General features: G+C 44.4%; 1 long non-coding RNA gene across 1 annotated transcript; it reads right to left on the bottom strand.

The window, feature by feature from the left end:
- Window positions 1-5,754: 5,754 nt before the first annotated feature.
- Window positions 5,755-7,001, bottom strand: LOC134935519 (uncharacterized). The gene is made up of 2 exons (XR_010180213.1): window positions 6,642-7,001; window positions 5,755-5,961 (listed from the first exon to the last, which is right to left on the bottom strand). It is a non-coding gene; the product is annotated as an uncharacterized LOC134935519 (long non-coding RNA).
- Between the last annotated feature and the right edge of the window lie 11,281 nt (window positions 7,002-18,282).

Below are 18,282 nucleotides of genomic sequence, written 5' to 3' on the forward strand. Positions count from 1 at the left end.
CACAAGTGCCCCATGGTGCCAGATACACAAATGCCCCACGGTGACAGATACACAAATGCCCCACAGTGCCAGATAAACAAATGCCCCCAGCAGTGCCATATATGCTGCCACAGTGCCAGATACACATTGTCCCACAGTGCCAGATACACATTGCCCCAGAGTGCCCCCCCCCCCTGCTGCTCACCGCTGCCTCTGTTGTTTCTGCTATGTGAGGGTAGGAGAGCACAACACAGCACCTCTCCTGCCCCTCAATGCTTGTGAAGTTCAGTGTCTGGTGGCGGGTATCTCAAATGAAGCCCCAGTTCGTTAGCCAATTATAGCTCGCGGACCGGCAGCCAATCAGGAGCCGCGGCTGCCGGTCCGCAAGCTCTGATTGGCTAACAAACCGGTGCCGTATTGAGATTCACCCCCCCCCCCCCCCCCCCTGCCACCGCCGGAAACTGGACATCACAGAGCATTGAGGGGCAGGAGATGCGCTGCGTTGCACTCTCCTTCCCTTACACAGCAGCGGGCTGCAGGCATGGTGGACGGCCCGGGATGGTATGGTACCGGCTGGGAATTTCTTACCGGTACGCCGTACCGCCCCATACCACCATACTTGCAGCACTTATTACAACCTTTATACACGTTACACACCACAGTACAGCCGCTTATACATGTTATGCTACAGTAGAGCCGCTTATACACATTACACCACAGTGTAGAGCCCCATATACACGTTACACACCACAGAAGAGCCGCTTATACACGTTACATCACAGTAGAGCCGCTTATACACTTTACACCACACTGTAGAGCCCCATATACACGTTACACACCACAGTAGAGCCAATTATACATATTATGCCACTGTAGAGCCATTTATACATATTACTCTGCAGCAGCAGCTGGGGTAGAGAGAGGTGCTGCAGCATCAATATAGAGAGAGTTGCTGCAGCAGCTGGCACAGAGAGAGGTGCTGCAGCAGCTGGTGCAGAGAGAGAGGTGCTGCAGCAGCTATGTGAGGGTAGGAGAGTTCCCACTCATAAGGTTCCCACTCATTTTGAAGTGGCTACCGTGTCCCCAGTGCTGCTGGCTGCTGTATAAGTCCCTTGTAGTTTTGCTGTGTTGTCTTGCATCAGACCAGGGGTAATGTCTCTCTTGTGCAGCATTAGTCCAGTGACCAGTCACAGTGGTGGTGTCCTCTGCTGCCATATATCCAGTGTTACTGGCGTATAATACTTGTGATATTGCCGTATAATTCCCGTGATATTGCCGTATAATTCCCGTGATACTGGCGTATAATTACAGTGATATTGCCGTATAAATCTCGGGATACTGGCGTATAATTCCTGTGATATTGCCATATAATTCGAGTGATATTGCCATATAATTCCCGTGATACTGGCGTATAATTCCTGTGATATTGCCGTATAATTCTCGGAATACTAGCGTATAATTCCTGTGATATTGCCGTATAATTCCAGTGATATTGCCATATAATTCCCGTGATACTGGCGTATAATTCCTGTGATATTGCCGTATAATTCTCGGAATACTAGCGTATAATTCCTGTGATATTGCCGTATAATTCCAGTGATATTGCCATATAATTCCCGTGATACTGGCGTATAATTCCTGTGATATTGCTGTATAATTCCAGTGATATTGCCAAATAATTCCCGTGATACTGACGTATAATTCCTTAAAAGCCCATATAAATCTGTATAAATCCAGTCCAGTGGTACTGCCATATAAATTCAGTGGTGCTGTCCTGTGCTGTATATTATTTACTCCAAATAAAGGGGTTATTAATATTTAATCCAAATAATTTTTAAAGGGTTTGCCCTGTGAGGTGTAGGGGTACGCTCTCCTGTGCCGCATATTGTGTTATATAACTCCAGAAAAATAATGGAGAACAAAAATTTGGAGGATAAAATAGGGAAAGATCAAGAACCACTTCCTCCTAGTGCTGAAGCTGCTGCCAGTAGTCATGACATAGACGATGAAATGCCATCAACGTCGTCTGCCAAGGCCGATGCCCAATGTAATAAAAGAGGGCATGTAAAATCCAACGAGCCAAAGTTCAGTAAAAAGACCCCAAAAAATAAATTTAAATGTTCTGAGAAGAAATGTAAACTTGCCAATATGCCATTTACGACATGGAGTGGCAAGGAACGGCTAAGGCCCTGGCCTATGTTCATGACTCTTGGTTCAGCTTCACATGATGATGGAAGCCCTCAACCTCCATTTTGCCAATTAATTCCAGTGATTTTGCCGTATAATTCCAGTAATTATGCAGTACAGGTTGAGTCTCCCTTATCCAAAATGCTTGGGACCAGAGGTATTTTGGATATCGGATTTTTCCGTATTTTGGAATAATTGCATACCACAATGAGATATCATGGTGATGGGACCTAAAGCTAAGCACAGGATGCATTTATGTTACATATACACCTTATACACACAGCCTGAAGGTAATTTTAGCCAATATTTTTTATAACTTTGTGCATTAAACAAAGTGTGTGTACATTCACACAATTCATTTATGTTTCATATACACCTTATACACAAAGCCTAAAGGTCATTTAATACAATATTTTTAATAACTTTGTGTATTAAACAAAGTTTGTGTACATTGAGCCATCAAAAAACAAAGGTTTCACTATCTCACTCTCACTCAAAAAAGTCCGTATTTCGGAATATTCCGTATTTCGGAATATTTGGATATGGGATACTCAACCTGTATTATTACAGTGATTTTGCAGTATAATTCCAGTGATTTTGCCATTTAATTCCAGTGATTTGGACGTATAATTCCAGTGATTTGGCCGTATAATTCCAGTGATTTGGCTCTATAATTCCAGTGATTTGGACGTATAATTCCAGTGATTTGGACGTATAATTCCAGTGATTTTGCCATTTAATTCCAGTGATTTGGACGTATAATTCCAGTGATTTTGCCATTTAATTCCAGTGATCCTGCCGTATAATTCCAGTAATCCTGCCGTATAATTCCAGTAATCCTGCCGTATAAATTACAGTGGTACTGGCATATAATTACAGTGATCCTGCCGTATAAGTCCAGTGATCCTGCCGTATAAGCCTAGTGATCCTGACGTATAATTATTAATTACAGTGGTACTGGCGTATAAATCCAGTCCAGTGATACTGCCGTATATATATATATATATATATATATATATATGCCCTGTTGAAAATCCGATTACTGAGGCCATAACAACTATGCTGGTGTTAGACGTGCGTCCGGTACCCACAATTAGTGCAGTGGGACTGCAGTGCCAACCCTAGATGGGCCAGGTGTTTGTGCGGGCACACTTGTGTCGCTTAGCTTAGTCATACAGCTACCTCATTGCCCTCTTTTACTTCTTGGCATCATGTGCTGTTTGGGGACTATTTTTTTTAAAGTGCCATCTTGTCTGACACTTCCGTATATGTCCAGTGGTACTGCCATTTAATTCCAGTGATTTTGTCGTATAATTCCAGTGATTTGGACGTATAATTCCAGTGATTTGGATGTATAATGCCAGTGATTTTGCAGTATAATTCCAGTGATTTGCAGTATAAATCCAGTGATTTTGCCATTTAATTCCAGTGATTTTGCCATTTAATTCCAGTGATTTTGACATATAATTCCAGTGATTTGGACGTATAATTCCAGTGATTTTGATGTATAATTCCAGTGGGAATTGTTTGTGTCGCTTGGCTTAGCCATACAGCTACCTCATTGCATCTCTTCGACATCTTTGCATGAGGTGCTGTTTGGGGCCTAGTTTTTGAAAAGTGCCATCCTGTCTGACACTGCCGTATGAGTCCAGGGGTACTGCTGTATTAGTCCTATATATATATATTATACACATATAAAATACCCACACCAGTGTTCACAAATATCTGAAGCTTCATCAATATATACAGTGTAATTTCTGCCTTGTATACCCTTTTATAACAGTACTCTCAGCAGGAAAAAACATTCAGATCAGCAGTCAGCAACACTGGAGACTGACACCTGCACTGCGAGTCTTGATCAGTTAACTCGGCCAGCCAGGAGAGAGAAGTTCATGCTCTAGTGCTGCGGTGGGGACAGAGCCTGACCTGTGACATCACGCGGCACGGAAGTGAAGCCTTTCAGTGCGCTATCTGATCTCTCTGGTATTGGAACTGTGGGACGGGTGGCAGCAGCGGCGGTGATTCAGTGGGCGGGGCCTCGTGCGGCCGCTAGTAGGCAGGCTGTCACAGGAAAAAAAATCCTGTCTACAGCTGTTACTGTGGGCCTATTTTGATGGGGCGGCCTGGAGCTGCAGCTCCATCCGCCCCATTGTTAATCCTGCCCTGCCTTTATCATCCACAGAAAGAACCTCAGTGTACCATGACATTCCATTTCAAACACTGATATGAGATGTAAGTTATAATTTATATACAGCTTCTTATTACTGGCAGGCCCGGACACACAGGTGTTATTTCACACTAGGGTTAATTTTTTTGTAGCCAATTAACCTACCAGTATTTTTTTGGATTGTGGGAGGAAACCGGAGTACCTGGAACAAACCCACGCAAGTACGGGGAGAATATACAAACTCCGCACAGTTAGGGCCCTGGTGGGAATCGAACCCATGACCTCAGTGCTGTGAGGCAGTAATGCTAACCATTATTACACCATCCATACTGTACCGCTACACCTTTGTATAATGCCCACGTGAACTCTCAGGTTCGTAAATGTCTGTGTAAATCTGGCTCTGATAATACCCATGGCCTCCCCTGCCATTTACCTCACCGCACGTCACTGCCTGACAGTGTTGCCTATCCTCCCAGATTCCACTTCCCTTATTTTTGAATAGGGTGGGATGGGGTCTGTGAGTCCTGTCATTACACAGGATCCGGTTTTTAGGTTGACAGTAAGTAGGTCGACACTGCCTAGGTCGACCACTATTGGTCAACACTAAGTAGGTCGACATGGTTTCTAGGTCAACAGGGACTCTAGGTTGATATGTTCTAGGTCGATATGACATTAGGTCGACATGAGTTTTTCCCCAATTTTTTTTTTTTTTTTTTCATTTTTAGAACTTTTTCATACTTTACGATCCACGTGGACTACAATTGGGAACGGTAACCTGTGCCGAGCGCAGCGAGTCACCTTGCACAAAGAATGGCAAGCGAAGCGAGCCATGCAAGGGGACACGGTGCACTAACTGGGGTTCCCAGTCGCTGTACGGAGAAAACGACACCAAAAAAAGTAAAAAAAACTCATGTCGACCTAGTACATATCGACCTAGAGTCCCTGTCGACCAAGAAACCATGTTGACCTACTTACTGTCGACCAATAGCAGTCGACCTAGACACTGTCGACCTAAGTCTTAGCTACCTAACATACCACACCCCATTACTCAGTGGGGCCATAATGATGCGAATAGTGTTCTCACTCCCAGCAGCAGACATAGAGTTTCTAGCGGGGGGGGGGGGGGGGGGGGGGGGAAGGGGGGGGAGGGTCCATGCAATAGCACCAGAGTGGGTCCCTGTGAACATGTGAATGGAATTATTGAACACTGACATAACGGCCATAATCCATCTGTTGTCCAATAGTATTTTATGGCTATAAAGTTAACATATACAGTAAAGTGTCCCATTGTGGGAGTAAGCCCATTATATCTAAATACAAGCTCCATAATGCCACCTCAAGCTTCAAACCTGTGCTACAAGTGATGACACTGTAATGCTTATGACCACTTACTCCTAAAAGTACAATTCTCACAGACCACATGCTGCTCAGGGTTGTTTATTTACTACATGTTTCCTGCTGTGTCATGTAGCGGCGGGCTGTGTAGCCATGCATCCTTGTGTTCTGTGCTGCTCATTGTCCACCAGGTGATGATGTCAGAAGCAGTTGGCACCAGTCACAGGAAGAAATGATCACATTTGTTTAATATGCCCGTCTCCGATAATAATAACGGTGTCTGCGATTGGGACCTGTAGTAATAGAAAGCAATGAGGGAGCTTAGAGTCAAAATTATAAGTGTTCCTTTTCTCGCTATAAAATAAAAATGTACAATGTTTTAGTATTTCAATGAGCCTATTGCAGTGGATCCCAAACTCGGTAATCAAGCACCATAACAGTCTAGCTGGATATCCCTCCCTGAGCATAGGTGACTAACGGCCCCCATACATCATAGATGTATTGGGGCAACGTCATGATTCCTGACATGGCCGTTCACGAATTGGTAATATTAAACATGTTGAAAAATCTGATTCTCCGATCTCGACCGTTTTCAGTTGGGATCGGATAATTGCCCATCTTAAACCTGTTTAATTGTGCAGGCGGGACGGGGAATCACAGCGGCTGATGTATGGGGGCCTTTTCTTAGTACCTCACTCATTCTGATGTAACCTATAATCTAAGATATCCTTTCAACCTGAAATGTTGGGATGCCCTTAGGACTTAGGGGCAGATGTACTAAGCCTTGGAGAGTGATAAAGTAGAGAGAGATAAACAGACAATCTGCTTCCTAACTGCCGTGTTACAGTTTGTGTTTGAAAAATGACAGTTAGGAGCTGATTGGTTGGTAGTTTATTTCTCCACTCAGGTTTGGTACATCTGCCCGAGTTTGGGAACCAATAGCCTGTTGTATTCTATAGTTAGTGACACTTACCTCTAGTACGAGGTCTCCTGTGCCTCCTCTGTTTGTGCATCCTGATCTGACGACGACGAGCCATGATTTCTGATGTTATCTGCTTTCAACAAGGAGCTGGTGGCTAATGTAATGCTGGCTCCCAGTTTCCTGCTCTATACTGTGAGACAGCTATGACACTGCCTTTGGGTGGTAGCTGTGAGGTCACACATGTGATGTGAGAAAATGTGTATACTGCTGATATAGCATATTTTAGTAGATGGCAGTTTTAACATTAGCCCTCTAAGACGAGTTGGCACATTGGCACATTGGCCTACGGGCGCTCTTCACACTATCGCAAGGGGCATGCAATATTTTTATTATATGGAGTATTACCTCCAATCATAATTTTGTGAGTGGTTAAATATTGCACGGACAAAGGGTGTGGGACGATTAAGGGGCCGTGAACATCGCACACAGGGCACGATGAATCACCTAGTAGGTGCTGTGGTTGGGGGAGTGGCGGGTGCATGGTTGACGCGGATGGGGTAGAGGGTCCGGGGGTGGGGGAGGGGCGGTTGCAGTGCCACCGGACCCCCACCTCCATCCATGGCATCCCCGCACCCGCCCCTCCCCCACCCAAAACCATGTGCACTGCAGGGGGGCAGATATAACATTTGCAGAGAGAGTTAGATTTGGGTGGGTTATTTTGTTTCTGTGCAGGGTAAATACTGGCTGCTTTATTTTTACACTGCAATTTAGATTTCAGATTGAACACACCCCACCCAAATCTAACTCACTCTGCACATGTTATATCTACCCCCCTGCAGTGCACATGGAGCCTAATTCAGACCAATCGCTGCCTACAGGGGAAGGGAGTAAGGGCTTTGCAGGGGTGTGATGGGCTGTGCAGTGAACAAAAGATTGTGCAGTTTCTGCACAGCCCAGGACTTACTCAGATGCAGCAATAATCGGGGCCGGCGGTGACGTCAAGATCCCTCCTCTGCAATGGCTGGGCATGCCTGCCTTTTGCACGACAATCCCAGAAAACGGTGAGTTGCCGCCCAGGAACGCCTCCTGCCTGTCAATCTTCTTGCGATCGTCCCTGCGATCACTTTTGTTGTTGAAGTCGTCGTTCTCCAGCGACCCTCTTCGCTGGGCAGCGATGCGCCTGCGCATTGCGGGTCACACACATGCGCAGTTCAGACCCGTTCGCATGGCTGTGAGAAAATGCAGCGTGCGAACGGGTCTGAATGAGGCCCATGGTTTTGCCCAACTGCTAACAAATTTGCTGCCCTTAGAGCAATGACCTAGATCTAAATGTGTGTGTATATTACAGTATATACACATAGGTGGTCATTCCGAGTTGTTCGCTAGCTGTTTTCGTTCACAGCACAGCATTTAGTCAAAAAGTGGCACTTCTGCGCATGCGTAATCGGCGCAATGCGCATGCGTGACGTACTTTCACAACAGGCGAAGTAGTTTCACACAAGGTCTAGCGATGCTTTTCAGTCGCACTGCTGGCCGCAGAGTGATTGACAGGAAGTGGGTGTTTCTGGGTGGTAACTGACCGTTTTCTGGGAGTGTGTTGAAAAACGCAGGCGTGTCAGATACAAACACAGGCGTGCCTGGGGAAACACAGGCGTGGCTGGCCGAACGCAGGGCGTGTTCGTGACGTCAAAACAGGAACTAAATAGTCTGAAGTGATCGCAAGCGCTGAGTAGGTCTGGAGCTGCTCAGAAACTGCACAATCTTTTTTTGTTGCCGCGTTGCAATCCATTCATTCGCACTTCTGCTACGCTAAAATACACTCCCAGAGGGCGGCGGCTTAGCATTTGCACGGCTGCTAAAAGCAGCTAGCGAGCGAACAACTCGGAATGAGGGCCATAGAGTATATTCTCATACATCTGGCCGCAATACACTATGCACCGTGAGATGCCTGGCGTGAGTGAGCCAGAAGTTCCCGGGCAGCTCTGCTAACGTCGGGCATCTTTTTTTGACGAAAATGTATCTTTTCTTGGAAAATACTGTAACGTAGCACTTCGTATGCAGATACAGACGCAGACACATACAGAATATAGGCATGCTACATGTCATTTTAATCAGCAAACATGTGCGTCTTATTTGCATAGTAATTCAAATAAAACACATTTTGGGGGGAAAATGCACAAAAAAGACGTCCAACGTTAGTAAACATACTTCCGACTAGACTCAAAGGGCTTTTTAACGTGACTGCAGCAATGATGTAGGAGGACGCATCCAGGTGCGGATTGGGATAGAAAACCAGCTCGGGAAATTTCTGGATGCAGCTGTATTGGAGGCAGAGTCTGTTGAGGGGGTGGAGTCTGTCACGTGGGGAAGGAAACTCGCTCCTCATAGGGCCTGATTCTGTTGGATGCAGTTTTAACTTTCCATGGGTCTTTTACAGAAATTGGGTCTGCTACTTTCTGCTAATGCAGCTCCGTAGTGTACATCCGTGCATAAGAATGACAAGGACTGAGACGCCCACTTGTAACACCCCACTGGTAGGTATGCAAAATCTGCAGTCACTGTGTATAGTGCATCACACTTATAGGCCCTACACACTTGTAGATAATACTGCACGATTTGAACGATCTCGTTCATTAATGAACGAGAACTTGTTCAAATCGTGCAGTGTGTATATACCAGCGATGAAAGATGCGCGGCCCCACGCTCGTTCATCGCTGGTCTATCATCGCTGATACATGCAAGTCAATCTGAACGATACCGACATATACAATGTGCGGTATCGTTCATTGTGTATGTATCAGCGATGAACGATACTCACAATAACGACGATCCTCCGCCCCGCCGCCTGCACGCCACGCCCGTCCGTCCGTCATCAGAGGAACTCCCGGCCGTCACTGAAGAGGAGCGCAGCCACAGCACAGCCAGCCGCAGCATCGTGGAAGAGGAGCAGCGCGTCTTTGGTAAGTATAGCACAGTGTTCCCACTGGCCACCAATGTATAAAACACTGGTCACCAATGACACACTGGCCACCAATGACACACTGGCCACCAATGAATTTAATAAAATCCACTGTCCACCAATGCATTATGTCCCCCGGCAGTGTGCATGCAGCATGTGTTCCTAGTACACAGCATGCATATTGATATGCTGTGTACTGAGAACACATGCTGCATGCACACTGCCGGGGGACAAACCGCTGCCCACCAATGTATATAATATATCCCCTGCCCACCAATGCATTATGTCCCCCGGCAGTGTGCATGCAGCATGTGTTCCTAGTACACAGCATGCATATTGATATGCTGTGTACTGAGAACACATGCTGCGTGCACACTGCCGGGGGACAAACCGCTGCCCACCAATGTATATAATATATCCCCTGCCCACCAATGCATTATGTCCCCCGGCAGTGTGCATGCAGCATGTGTTCCTAGTACACAGCATGCATATTGATGTGCTGTGTACTGAGAACACATGCTGCATGCACACTGCCGGGGGACAAACCGCTGCCCACCAATGTATATAATATACCCTGCCCAGCAATGCATTATGTCCCCCGGCAGTGTGCATGCAGCATGTGTTCTCAGTACACAGCATATCAATATGCATGCTGTGTACTAGGAACACATGCTGCATGCACACTGTCGGGGGGCATAATGCATTGGTGGGCAGGGGATATATTATATACATTGGTGGGCAGAGGTTTGTCCCCCGGCAGTGTGCATGAAGCACACCCATGGATACTACGTGGACAAGGGGACTGAGCCTCGTGTCAACATAGGTAAGTATGTATGAATGTAAGTGTGCATGTATGTAATAAAGTTGTACTGTCACGGTGTGTGTGTACTGTTTTTATTTGGGTGTTTTTCTTGTAGTAGAACTACAGGTACCAGCGGGCCCGTTTCCCCCCGCATGCTGGTACTTGTGGTTCTCCAAGAACCAGCTTGCGTGGGAGGCTTGCTGGGACTTGTAGTTCTGCTGCAAAAAACAATATTCTTTTATTTGACACAAGGCTATCAGCCCCCTATCCGCAGCCCATGGATGGGGTGACAGCCTCGGGCTTCACCCCTGGCCCTTGGGTGGCTGGAGGGGGGGGGACCCCTTGATTTAAGGGATCCCCACTCCTCCAGGGTACCCCGGCCAGGGGTGACTAGTTAGTGATTTAATGCCCGGGCCGCAGGGACCGATATAAAAGTGTCCCCCGGCTGTGGCATTATCTCTCTGACTAGTGGAGCCCGGTGCTGGTTCCAAAAATACGGGGGACCCCTACGCTTTTTGTCCCCCATATTTTTGGCACCAGGACCGGACGCAGAGCCCGGTGCTGGTTGTTAAAATACGGGGGATCCCATGTCATTTCCCCCCCCCCGAATTTTTACAACCAGGACCAGCTCAAAGAGCCCGAGGCTGGTTATGCTTAGGAGGGGGGACCCCACGCAATTTTTTTCAGGTTTTTTTTAACACTTTTGTGCCGTCCATGAAGTCGAATCCAGGACGCACACTATCGTCAATTGGTCCGTTTTTCGACAGCGGGACTGTCGAATCCGTTTTTTATTGAATATGTTGAATTATTGACATATTGTCATTATGGGGTATTGTGTATAGAATTTTGAGGGAAAAAGTGTTTTTTATCCCTTTTTTGAATAAGGTTGTAATATAACAAAATGTGGAAAAAGTGAAGCATATATAAATATATATTTACACAGGAGCAAAGGACTGCCACTCCAGGAAAGCAGAAATCAAATCAAATCACAGTTATATACACATCACTGGGCTAATCTGCTTTATTAAGGTACGTTTTTGTATTATATATATAACAAGTCAAAACTAAATCACGCAAATTCACGTATCCTGTATTGTCAATTTTTAAACAGGCTTCTGATTTTCATCCACTGAATGATTTCCCTGCAGTGTCCTCCCGATAGAGCCGTACCACAGGTTCAATGCTGCACATTTAGAGAAAACAAATGGAGGGCGCAGGGAGTGAGTATACAACTAATAACTCTTTTAATACGAGTATATGTGTATACATACATCTAGTTTGAGTAACACAGCATAGAGGACTATCACTGGCGCCTCCGAACAGCACACACAGAAAGCTGCTAGCTGCTGCTCGTCAGATACTCCTGGTCTGAGACCGCACACCGTCAGGTCAGCCAAAGAGACGTAGTACGTCCAGTGTCCCACTATCATGCCAACATGTTTCGTCCCAAGGACTTCGTCAGGGGGTGTGACACCTCCTTTTGGCTGACCCGACGGTGTGCGGTCTCAGACCAGGAGTATCTGATGAGCGGCGGCTAGCGGCTTTCTGTGTGTGCTGTCCGGAGGCGCCAGTGATAGTCCTCTGTGCTATGATACTCAAACTAGATGTATGTATACATATTCTCATATTAAAAGAGTTATAAGTCGTGTACTCATTGCCTGCAGCCTCCATTTGTTTTCTCTACATATATATATATATATATATATATATACACACAAACATTTTTATTATATTATTTTGTGCATATATATATATATATATATATATATATATATATATAGCATACAGACGGTGCGGCACTCCAAGGAATTTCTCACCAAACAGCAGTTAGATCACAACGTTTCAATGCCTTTTATTAGTATGGCATTTTCGTCAGGTAATGATAAACAGTACAAAGATTCTTACCTTAAATAACAGAATCACCCGGTGGGGCGCCAAACGCCGCGACGGGACTGCACACCCGGCGGCCGCGCATAGAGAGTGACGTCATGACGTGCCACACAGCAACGTCTGACGGCACGTGACATACACCCGTAACCATAGAAATATAGTAACAACTACAACATGCACGCCAATGCTAGCATTATGGAACAGATTCATTCAATATAGTATAGTCACAATATAGTATATGTGGGCGAAATAACTAAGCGGTCAATAATCATGTAGACTAACTATAAACATAAAAATCAATGTCATTAAGGTAAACAGCGGGCAGTGCTAAAAAATATATACATATCATAGCCTGTACTATATATCAAGACAGAACATTAATAGAGCACCTAATAAGGGAACTCTAATAAAGAAAAGAGATATATTAACTTCAGCATAGTAATATCCTCAGTATAATACTGATGTTAGAACAATAGGTAAATTAATTATTAGAAGCTAGTATATTTATACCTGAATGTTCATTTAAACCCTTTGGGGCTAATGTCCCCAAGCGAAATATCCATCGTGCTTCACATTTTAATAATCTAAGCCCACGATTACCACCACGCATAGAATGAGGGATGTGATCAATCATTCTATATTTTAGTGTGGCAAGATTGTGTGCTGAATTAGCGAAGTGTCTAGCGACAGGCTGGTCACTTTTGCCTGATATGAGTGCGGCTTTAATAGCCGAACGATGTGCAGCCATTCGTTCCTTAAAGGGACGTTCTGTCTTCCCTATATATGACAGACCGCACGGACAAATAATCTGGTATACCGTGAACGTGGAGTTACAAGTAAGTCTATGCTTAATAAATAATGGTTTCCCGGTATGCGGATGGTAAAAGATATCACCAGGGATAAGATATTTACAAGTCACGCAAGTGCATCTAATGCACCCAACTTTACCACGATAGATACTAGGGGTTGGCTCAGTAATATCTGCCCTCACTAAGATATCACGAATATTACGGCCCCTCCGATAGCATGACATTAATTGTGTATCAGTAAGCCCACAATCTTTATCTGATTTGATGATGGGCCATAAGTTTTTCACTACTTTATTGATACTGGGGCTAGCTGATGTGTATTGCGTAACCCAAGGCAATATCGCTTTTTTAGGTTTAGGATTAGGCTGCAATAGTGACATTCTATCAATATTTAATACTTTATATTTAGCTTGTTGGAGCTGTGTATAGTCATAGCCACGTTTAAGAAATTTATCAAGCAGTATATTAATCTGGATTTCAGCTTGTTTATCATCTGAGGTTATACGTCTCACACGAATAAACTGTGAATATGGTAACCCTTTAATTAAGGGTACAGGATGACAGCTATTAGCCACAAGAAGGTTATTACGGTCTGTCGGCTTAGAATATAAGTTAGTGGAGATGTAGCCATCCACAATAGAAATAGCCACATCCAAAAAATGTATATCAGATGTACTAGAAGAAAACGTAACTTTCACTGGGCTAGTACCAGAATTATGTTCTTCAAGGTGTCTAATCAAAATCTGGCTGTCACCTCTCCAAAAGACAAGTAGGTCGTCAATGTAACGACAAAAAAAGATGATTCTATCTGCAATTGTAGGGTCAGAACCACCTCTGTCGGTGTCACTGGCTGACGAATTGAATTCGGTGGAGGAATCCATTTGCCTCCCTCCTGGTCTCCTATTATGTCTGAAGAACGGCCAGTGACACCGACAGAGGTGGTTCTGATACTACTCCCCGTAACCAACAAGACCCTTTAGGGGTGAATGCACGGGTATACTACACCCGAGGCAGCGCAAATACACAAGGCGCGGGCGCCAAAACAAAAGGCAGGGGACGTGGAAACAAACAAGCTACGAAGAAACCTTAATTGTCAATTTATCCTCCCACGAACTAACCCCTACTGAGACTGTTGTTCTATCTAAGGGGTTATCTTTTGTGCCCACGGCTAATTTTAATCCACTAGAGTGGAGTGTAGAACAACACAGACTTCATCGACAGCTGAAGTTAAGTGAATTTTATGGCAAACGCAGCGTCTCTAGTACTCCACTAAATCAGGAGCAACTTACTCCTGCCCAGCCTGAATTCCCGGCACAGCTTATGAAATTAGCTCCTAAATCATCGTTTGAACCACAATCTTTTAACCCCTCGATCAAAACTTTTATGCGTCTATTACATGATGATGTCCTGAGTACCATCTCAAATCAGCCGCCCCGTCGACATAACCTGTCCCTTATCGAACAATCAGCTCTAGAGGATTTAGCTACCAATAAGGATTTGATTTTCCGTCCAGCGGACAAGGGGGGTGCCCTGGTTATCCAGGACTTGTCTAAATATAAGAAGCAAGTTGCGTTACATCTGGATGACTCAACGACTTACCGACTACTCCCAGAAGATCCTACTAACCTTTTCAAAAGAGAACTGTCAGCCATTCTGAAACAGGCTGTAGATAATGGGACTATTTCTGAGCAATTAAGTAAAATCTTACTTCCTTCGTTCCCGTTGGTCCCCCTATTTTACTGTACACCTAAGATCCATAAGTCTGTAATTGACCCCCCGGGCAGACCTATCATTGCTGCTCGGGGTAGTCTTACACAACCATTGTCAGTGTATCTTGACACGATATTACAGCCATATATAAGATCACACCCGAGATACCTGCTTGATACTACTTCACTTTTGGTAAAATGATTAGCTCTTCCTAGATTAACCCCTGACGTTACTATGTTTTCTATTGACATAGTTAGCCTATATACTGTCATCCCCCATGATGCAGGCCTTATGGCCCTAAACCGTTTTCTTAATAATCAGGCATCGTATGATGGCCCTGATATTTCCTTTTTAGTGGAACTACTCCAATTTATTTTGACAAAGAACTTTTTTCTCTACAATGGGTCATTCTACCTGCAATTGGTGGGGTGTGCTATGGGGGCGGCGGTATCACCCTCATATGCAAACATTTTTATGTTTGATATAGAACAAGATTTATTTTTTTCGGACCCTACAATTGCAGATAGAATCATCTTTTTTTGTCGTTACATTGACGACCTACTTGTCTTTTGGAGAGGTGACAGACAGATTTTGATTAGACACCTTGAAGAACATAATTCTGGTACTAGCCCAGTGAAAGTTACGTTTTCTTCTAGTACATCTGATATACATTTTTTGGATGTGGCTATTTCTATTGTGGATGGCTACATCTCCACTAACTTATATTCTAAGCCGACAGACCGTAATAACCTTCTTGTGGCTAATAGCTGTCATCCTGTACCCTTAATTAAAGGGTTACCATATTCACAGTTTATTCGTGTGAGACGTATAACCTCAGATGATAAACAAGCTGAAATCCAGATTAATATACTGCTTGATAAATTTCTTAAACGTGGCTATGACTATACACAGCTCCAACAAGCTAAATATAAAGTATTAAATATTGATAGAATGTCACTATTGCAGCCTAATCCTAAACCTAAAAAAGCGATATTGCCTTGGGTTACGCAATACACATCAGCTAGCCCCAGTATCAATAAAGTAGTGAAAAACTTATGGCCCATCATCAAATCAGATAAAGATTGTGGGCTTACTGATACACAATTAATGTCATGCTATCGGAGGGGCCGTAATATTCGTGATATCTTAGTGAGGGCAGATATTACTGAGCCAACCCCTAGTATCTATCGTGGTAAAGTTGGGTGCATTAGATGCACTTGCGTGACTTGTAAATATCTTATCCCTGGTGATATCTTTTACCATCCGCATACCGGGAAACCATTATTTATTAAGCATAGACTTACTTGTAACTCCACGTTCACGGTATACCAGATTATTTGTCCGTGCGGTCTGTCATATATAGGGAAGACAGAACGTCCCTTTAAGGAACGAATGGCTGCACATCATTCGGCTATTAAAGCCGCACTCATATCAGGCAAAAGTGACCAGCCTGTCGCTAGACACTTCGCTAATTCAGCACACAATCTTGCCACACTAAAATATAGAATGATTGATCACATCCCTCATTCTATGCGTGGTGGTAATCGTGGGCTTAGATTATTAAAATGTGAAGCACGATGGATCTTTCGCTTGGGGACATTAGCCCCAAAGGGTTTAAATGAACATTCAGGTATAAATATACTAGCTTCTAATAATTAATTTACCTATTGTTCTAACATCAGTATTATACTGAGGATATTACTATGCTGAAGTTAATATATCTCTTTTCTTTATTAGAGTTCCCTTATTAGGTGCTCTATTAAGGTTCTGTCTTGATATATAGTACAGGCTATGATATGTATATATTTTTTAGCACTGCCCGCTGTTTACCTTAATGACATTGATTTTTATGTTTATAGTTAGTCTACATGATTATTGACCGCTTAGTTATTTCGCCCACATATACTATATTGTGACTATACTATATTGAATGAATCTGTTCCATAATGCTAGCATTGGCGTGCATGTTGTAGTTGTTACTATATTTCTATGGTTACGGGTGTATGTCACGTGCCGTCAGACGTTGCTGTGTGGCACGTCATGACGTCACTCTCTATGCGCGGCCGCCGGGTGTGCAGTCCCGTCGCGGCGTTTGGCGCCACACCGGGTGATTCTGTTATTTAAGGTAATGATCTTTGTACTGTTTATCATTACCTGACGAAAATGCCATACTAATAAAAGGCATTGAAACGTTGTGATCTAACTGCTGTTTGGTGAGAAATTCCTTGGAGTGCCGCACCGTCTGTATGCTATCCATTCCTTCCTTGTGAGGGCACCCAGGACATTACCTATTTATGTGGCTGTGCCGGACCATCACCTTTTTCTATATATATATATACATATATATATATATATATATATATGCGTGCAGAGATGGTGGCACTCAGAGACTTGAATAAAGTTGCAAGTAGTGCTTTTAATTCGACGTTTCGGGCATCAGCCCGTCATCAGGAGTAACAAACAGTGTGTGACAAGGTAACAAACATTTATACACTCACGAATAAACACATAATTACCTGATCTGCCGCGGCTGTGTGTGCGCCCCCGGGCTCCGGCGTCCGCGAGTCCTGCCGCATCATCAGAAGCGCGTCCTCGCAATGCCGTCATCCGGGAGCGACCACCACCCACAGCCTATCAGATAGACACAGCGTCATGTTGTCCCGGCAACCGGACGACAACAATAACAAAACAAGATAACGTGCAGATTAAAACATGATAAAAAGAAATCGAGCTGGAATTATTGGCAGATATGACACCCATTACTGCTAGTAACTATTACCAGCAATGTGCTGTAAATGCCTAATGCTTAATAGCAAATTTAATATGATAAACTATATATCATTGTTATAACAAATAATTGGCAATTATAGAAAGCATTGTAAGCCCAATGTATCATTCAGGTCTCTTGGCGACAGGGTACCCAGGGTATAGATCCATTTACTCTCAAGTTGTAATAACGATTTCTTCCTGTTACCTCCTCTTATATTGAGGGGAACGTGATCGATTAGCTTGGTTCTGAAACTGGCTATATTGTGCCTAGCTGCCGCGCAGTGGCGAGCCACCGGTTGGTCGCTAGTGCCAGTTTCAAGTGCAGCTCTAATAGCCGACCTGTGGCCGGCCATTCTTTCTCTGAACTGTCTTTCAGTCTTGCCCACGTAATTTAAACCACATGGGCAAGTGAGGACATATATAACAAATTTGGTGGTGCAAGTGAGGGCGTGTTTAATCTTATATTTTCTCCCTGAGTACTGATGTGCAATTGTATCACCTGGAATTAATGATCTACAAGTGGTGCATCCCAGGCATCGGTAGCATCCCGGCTTGTGACTGAGAAAATGTGTCTTGGCTGCTTGTTGTTTAAGTTTCATGATGTCTCTCTTAATGAGTAAATCTCCTAAATTGCGACCCCGGGTATAACAGGGTAATAATCAGGGCCGGCGCTTCCATTAGGCAGCTTTAGGCAGCTGCCTATGGGCGGGTGACCTGGAGGGGCGGCCCGCAGCAAGAGACCCCTGGCATCAG

Source organism: Pseudophryne corroboree, chromosome 6 (assembly GCF_028390025.1).
Source record: "Pseudophryne corroboree isolate aPseCor3 chromosome 6, aPseCor3.hap2, whole genome shotgun sequence".
In the NCBI taxonomy this organism is placed as follows: Eukaryota; Metazoa; Chordata; class Amphibia; order Anura; family Myobatrachidae; genus Pseudophryne; species Pseudophryne corroboree.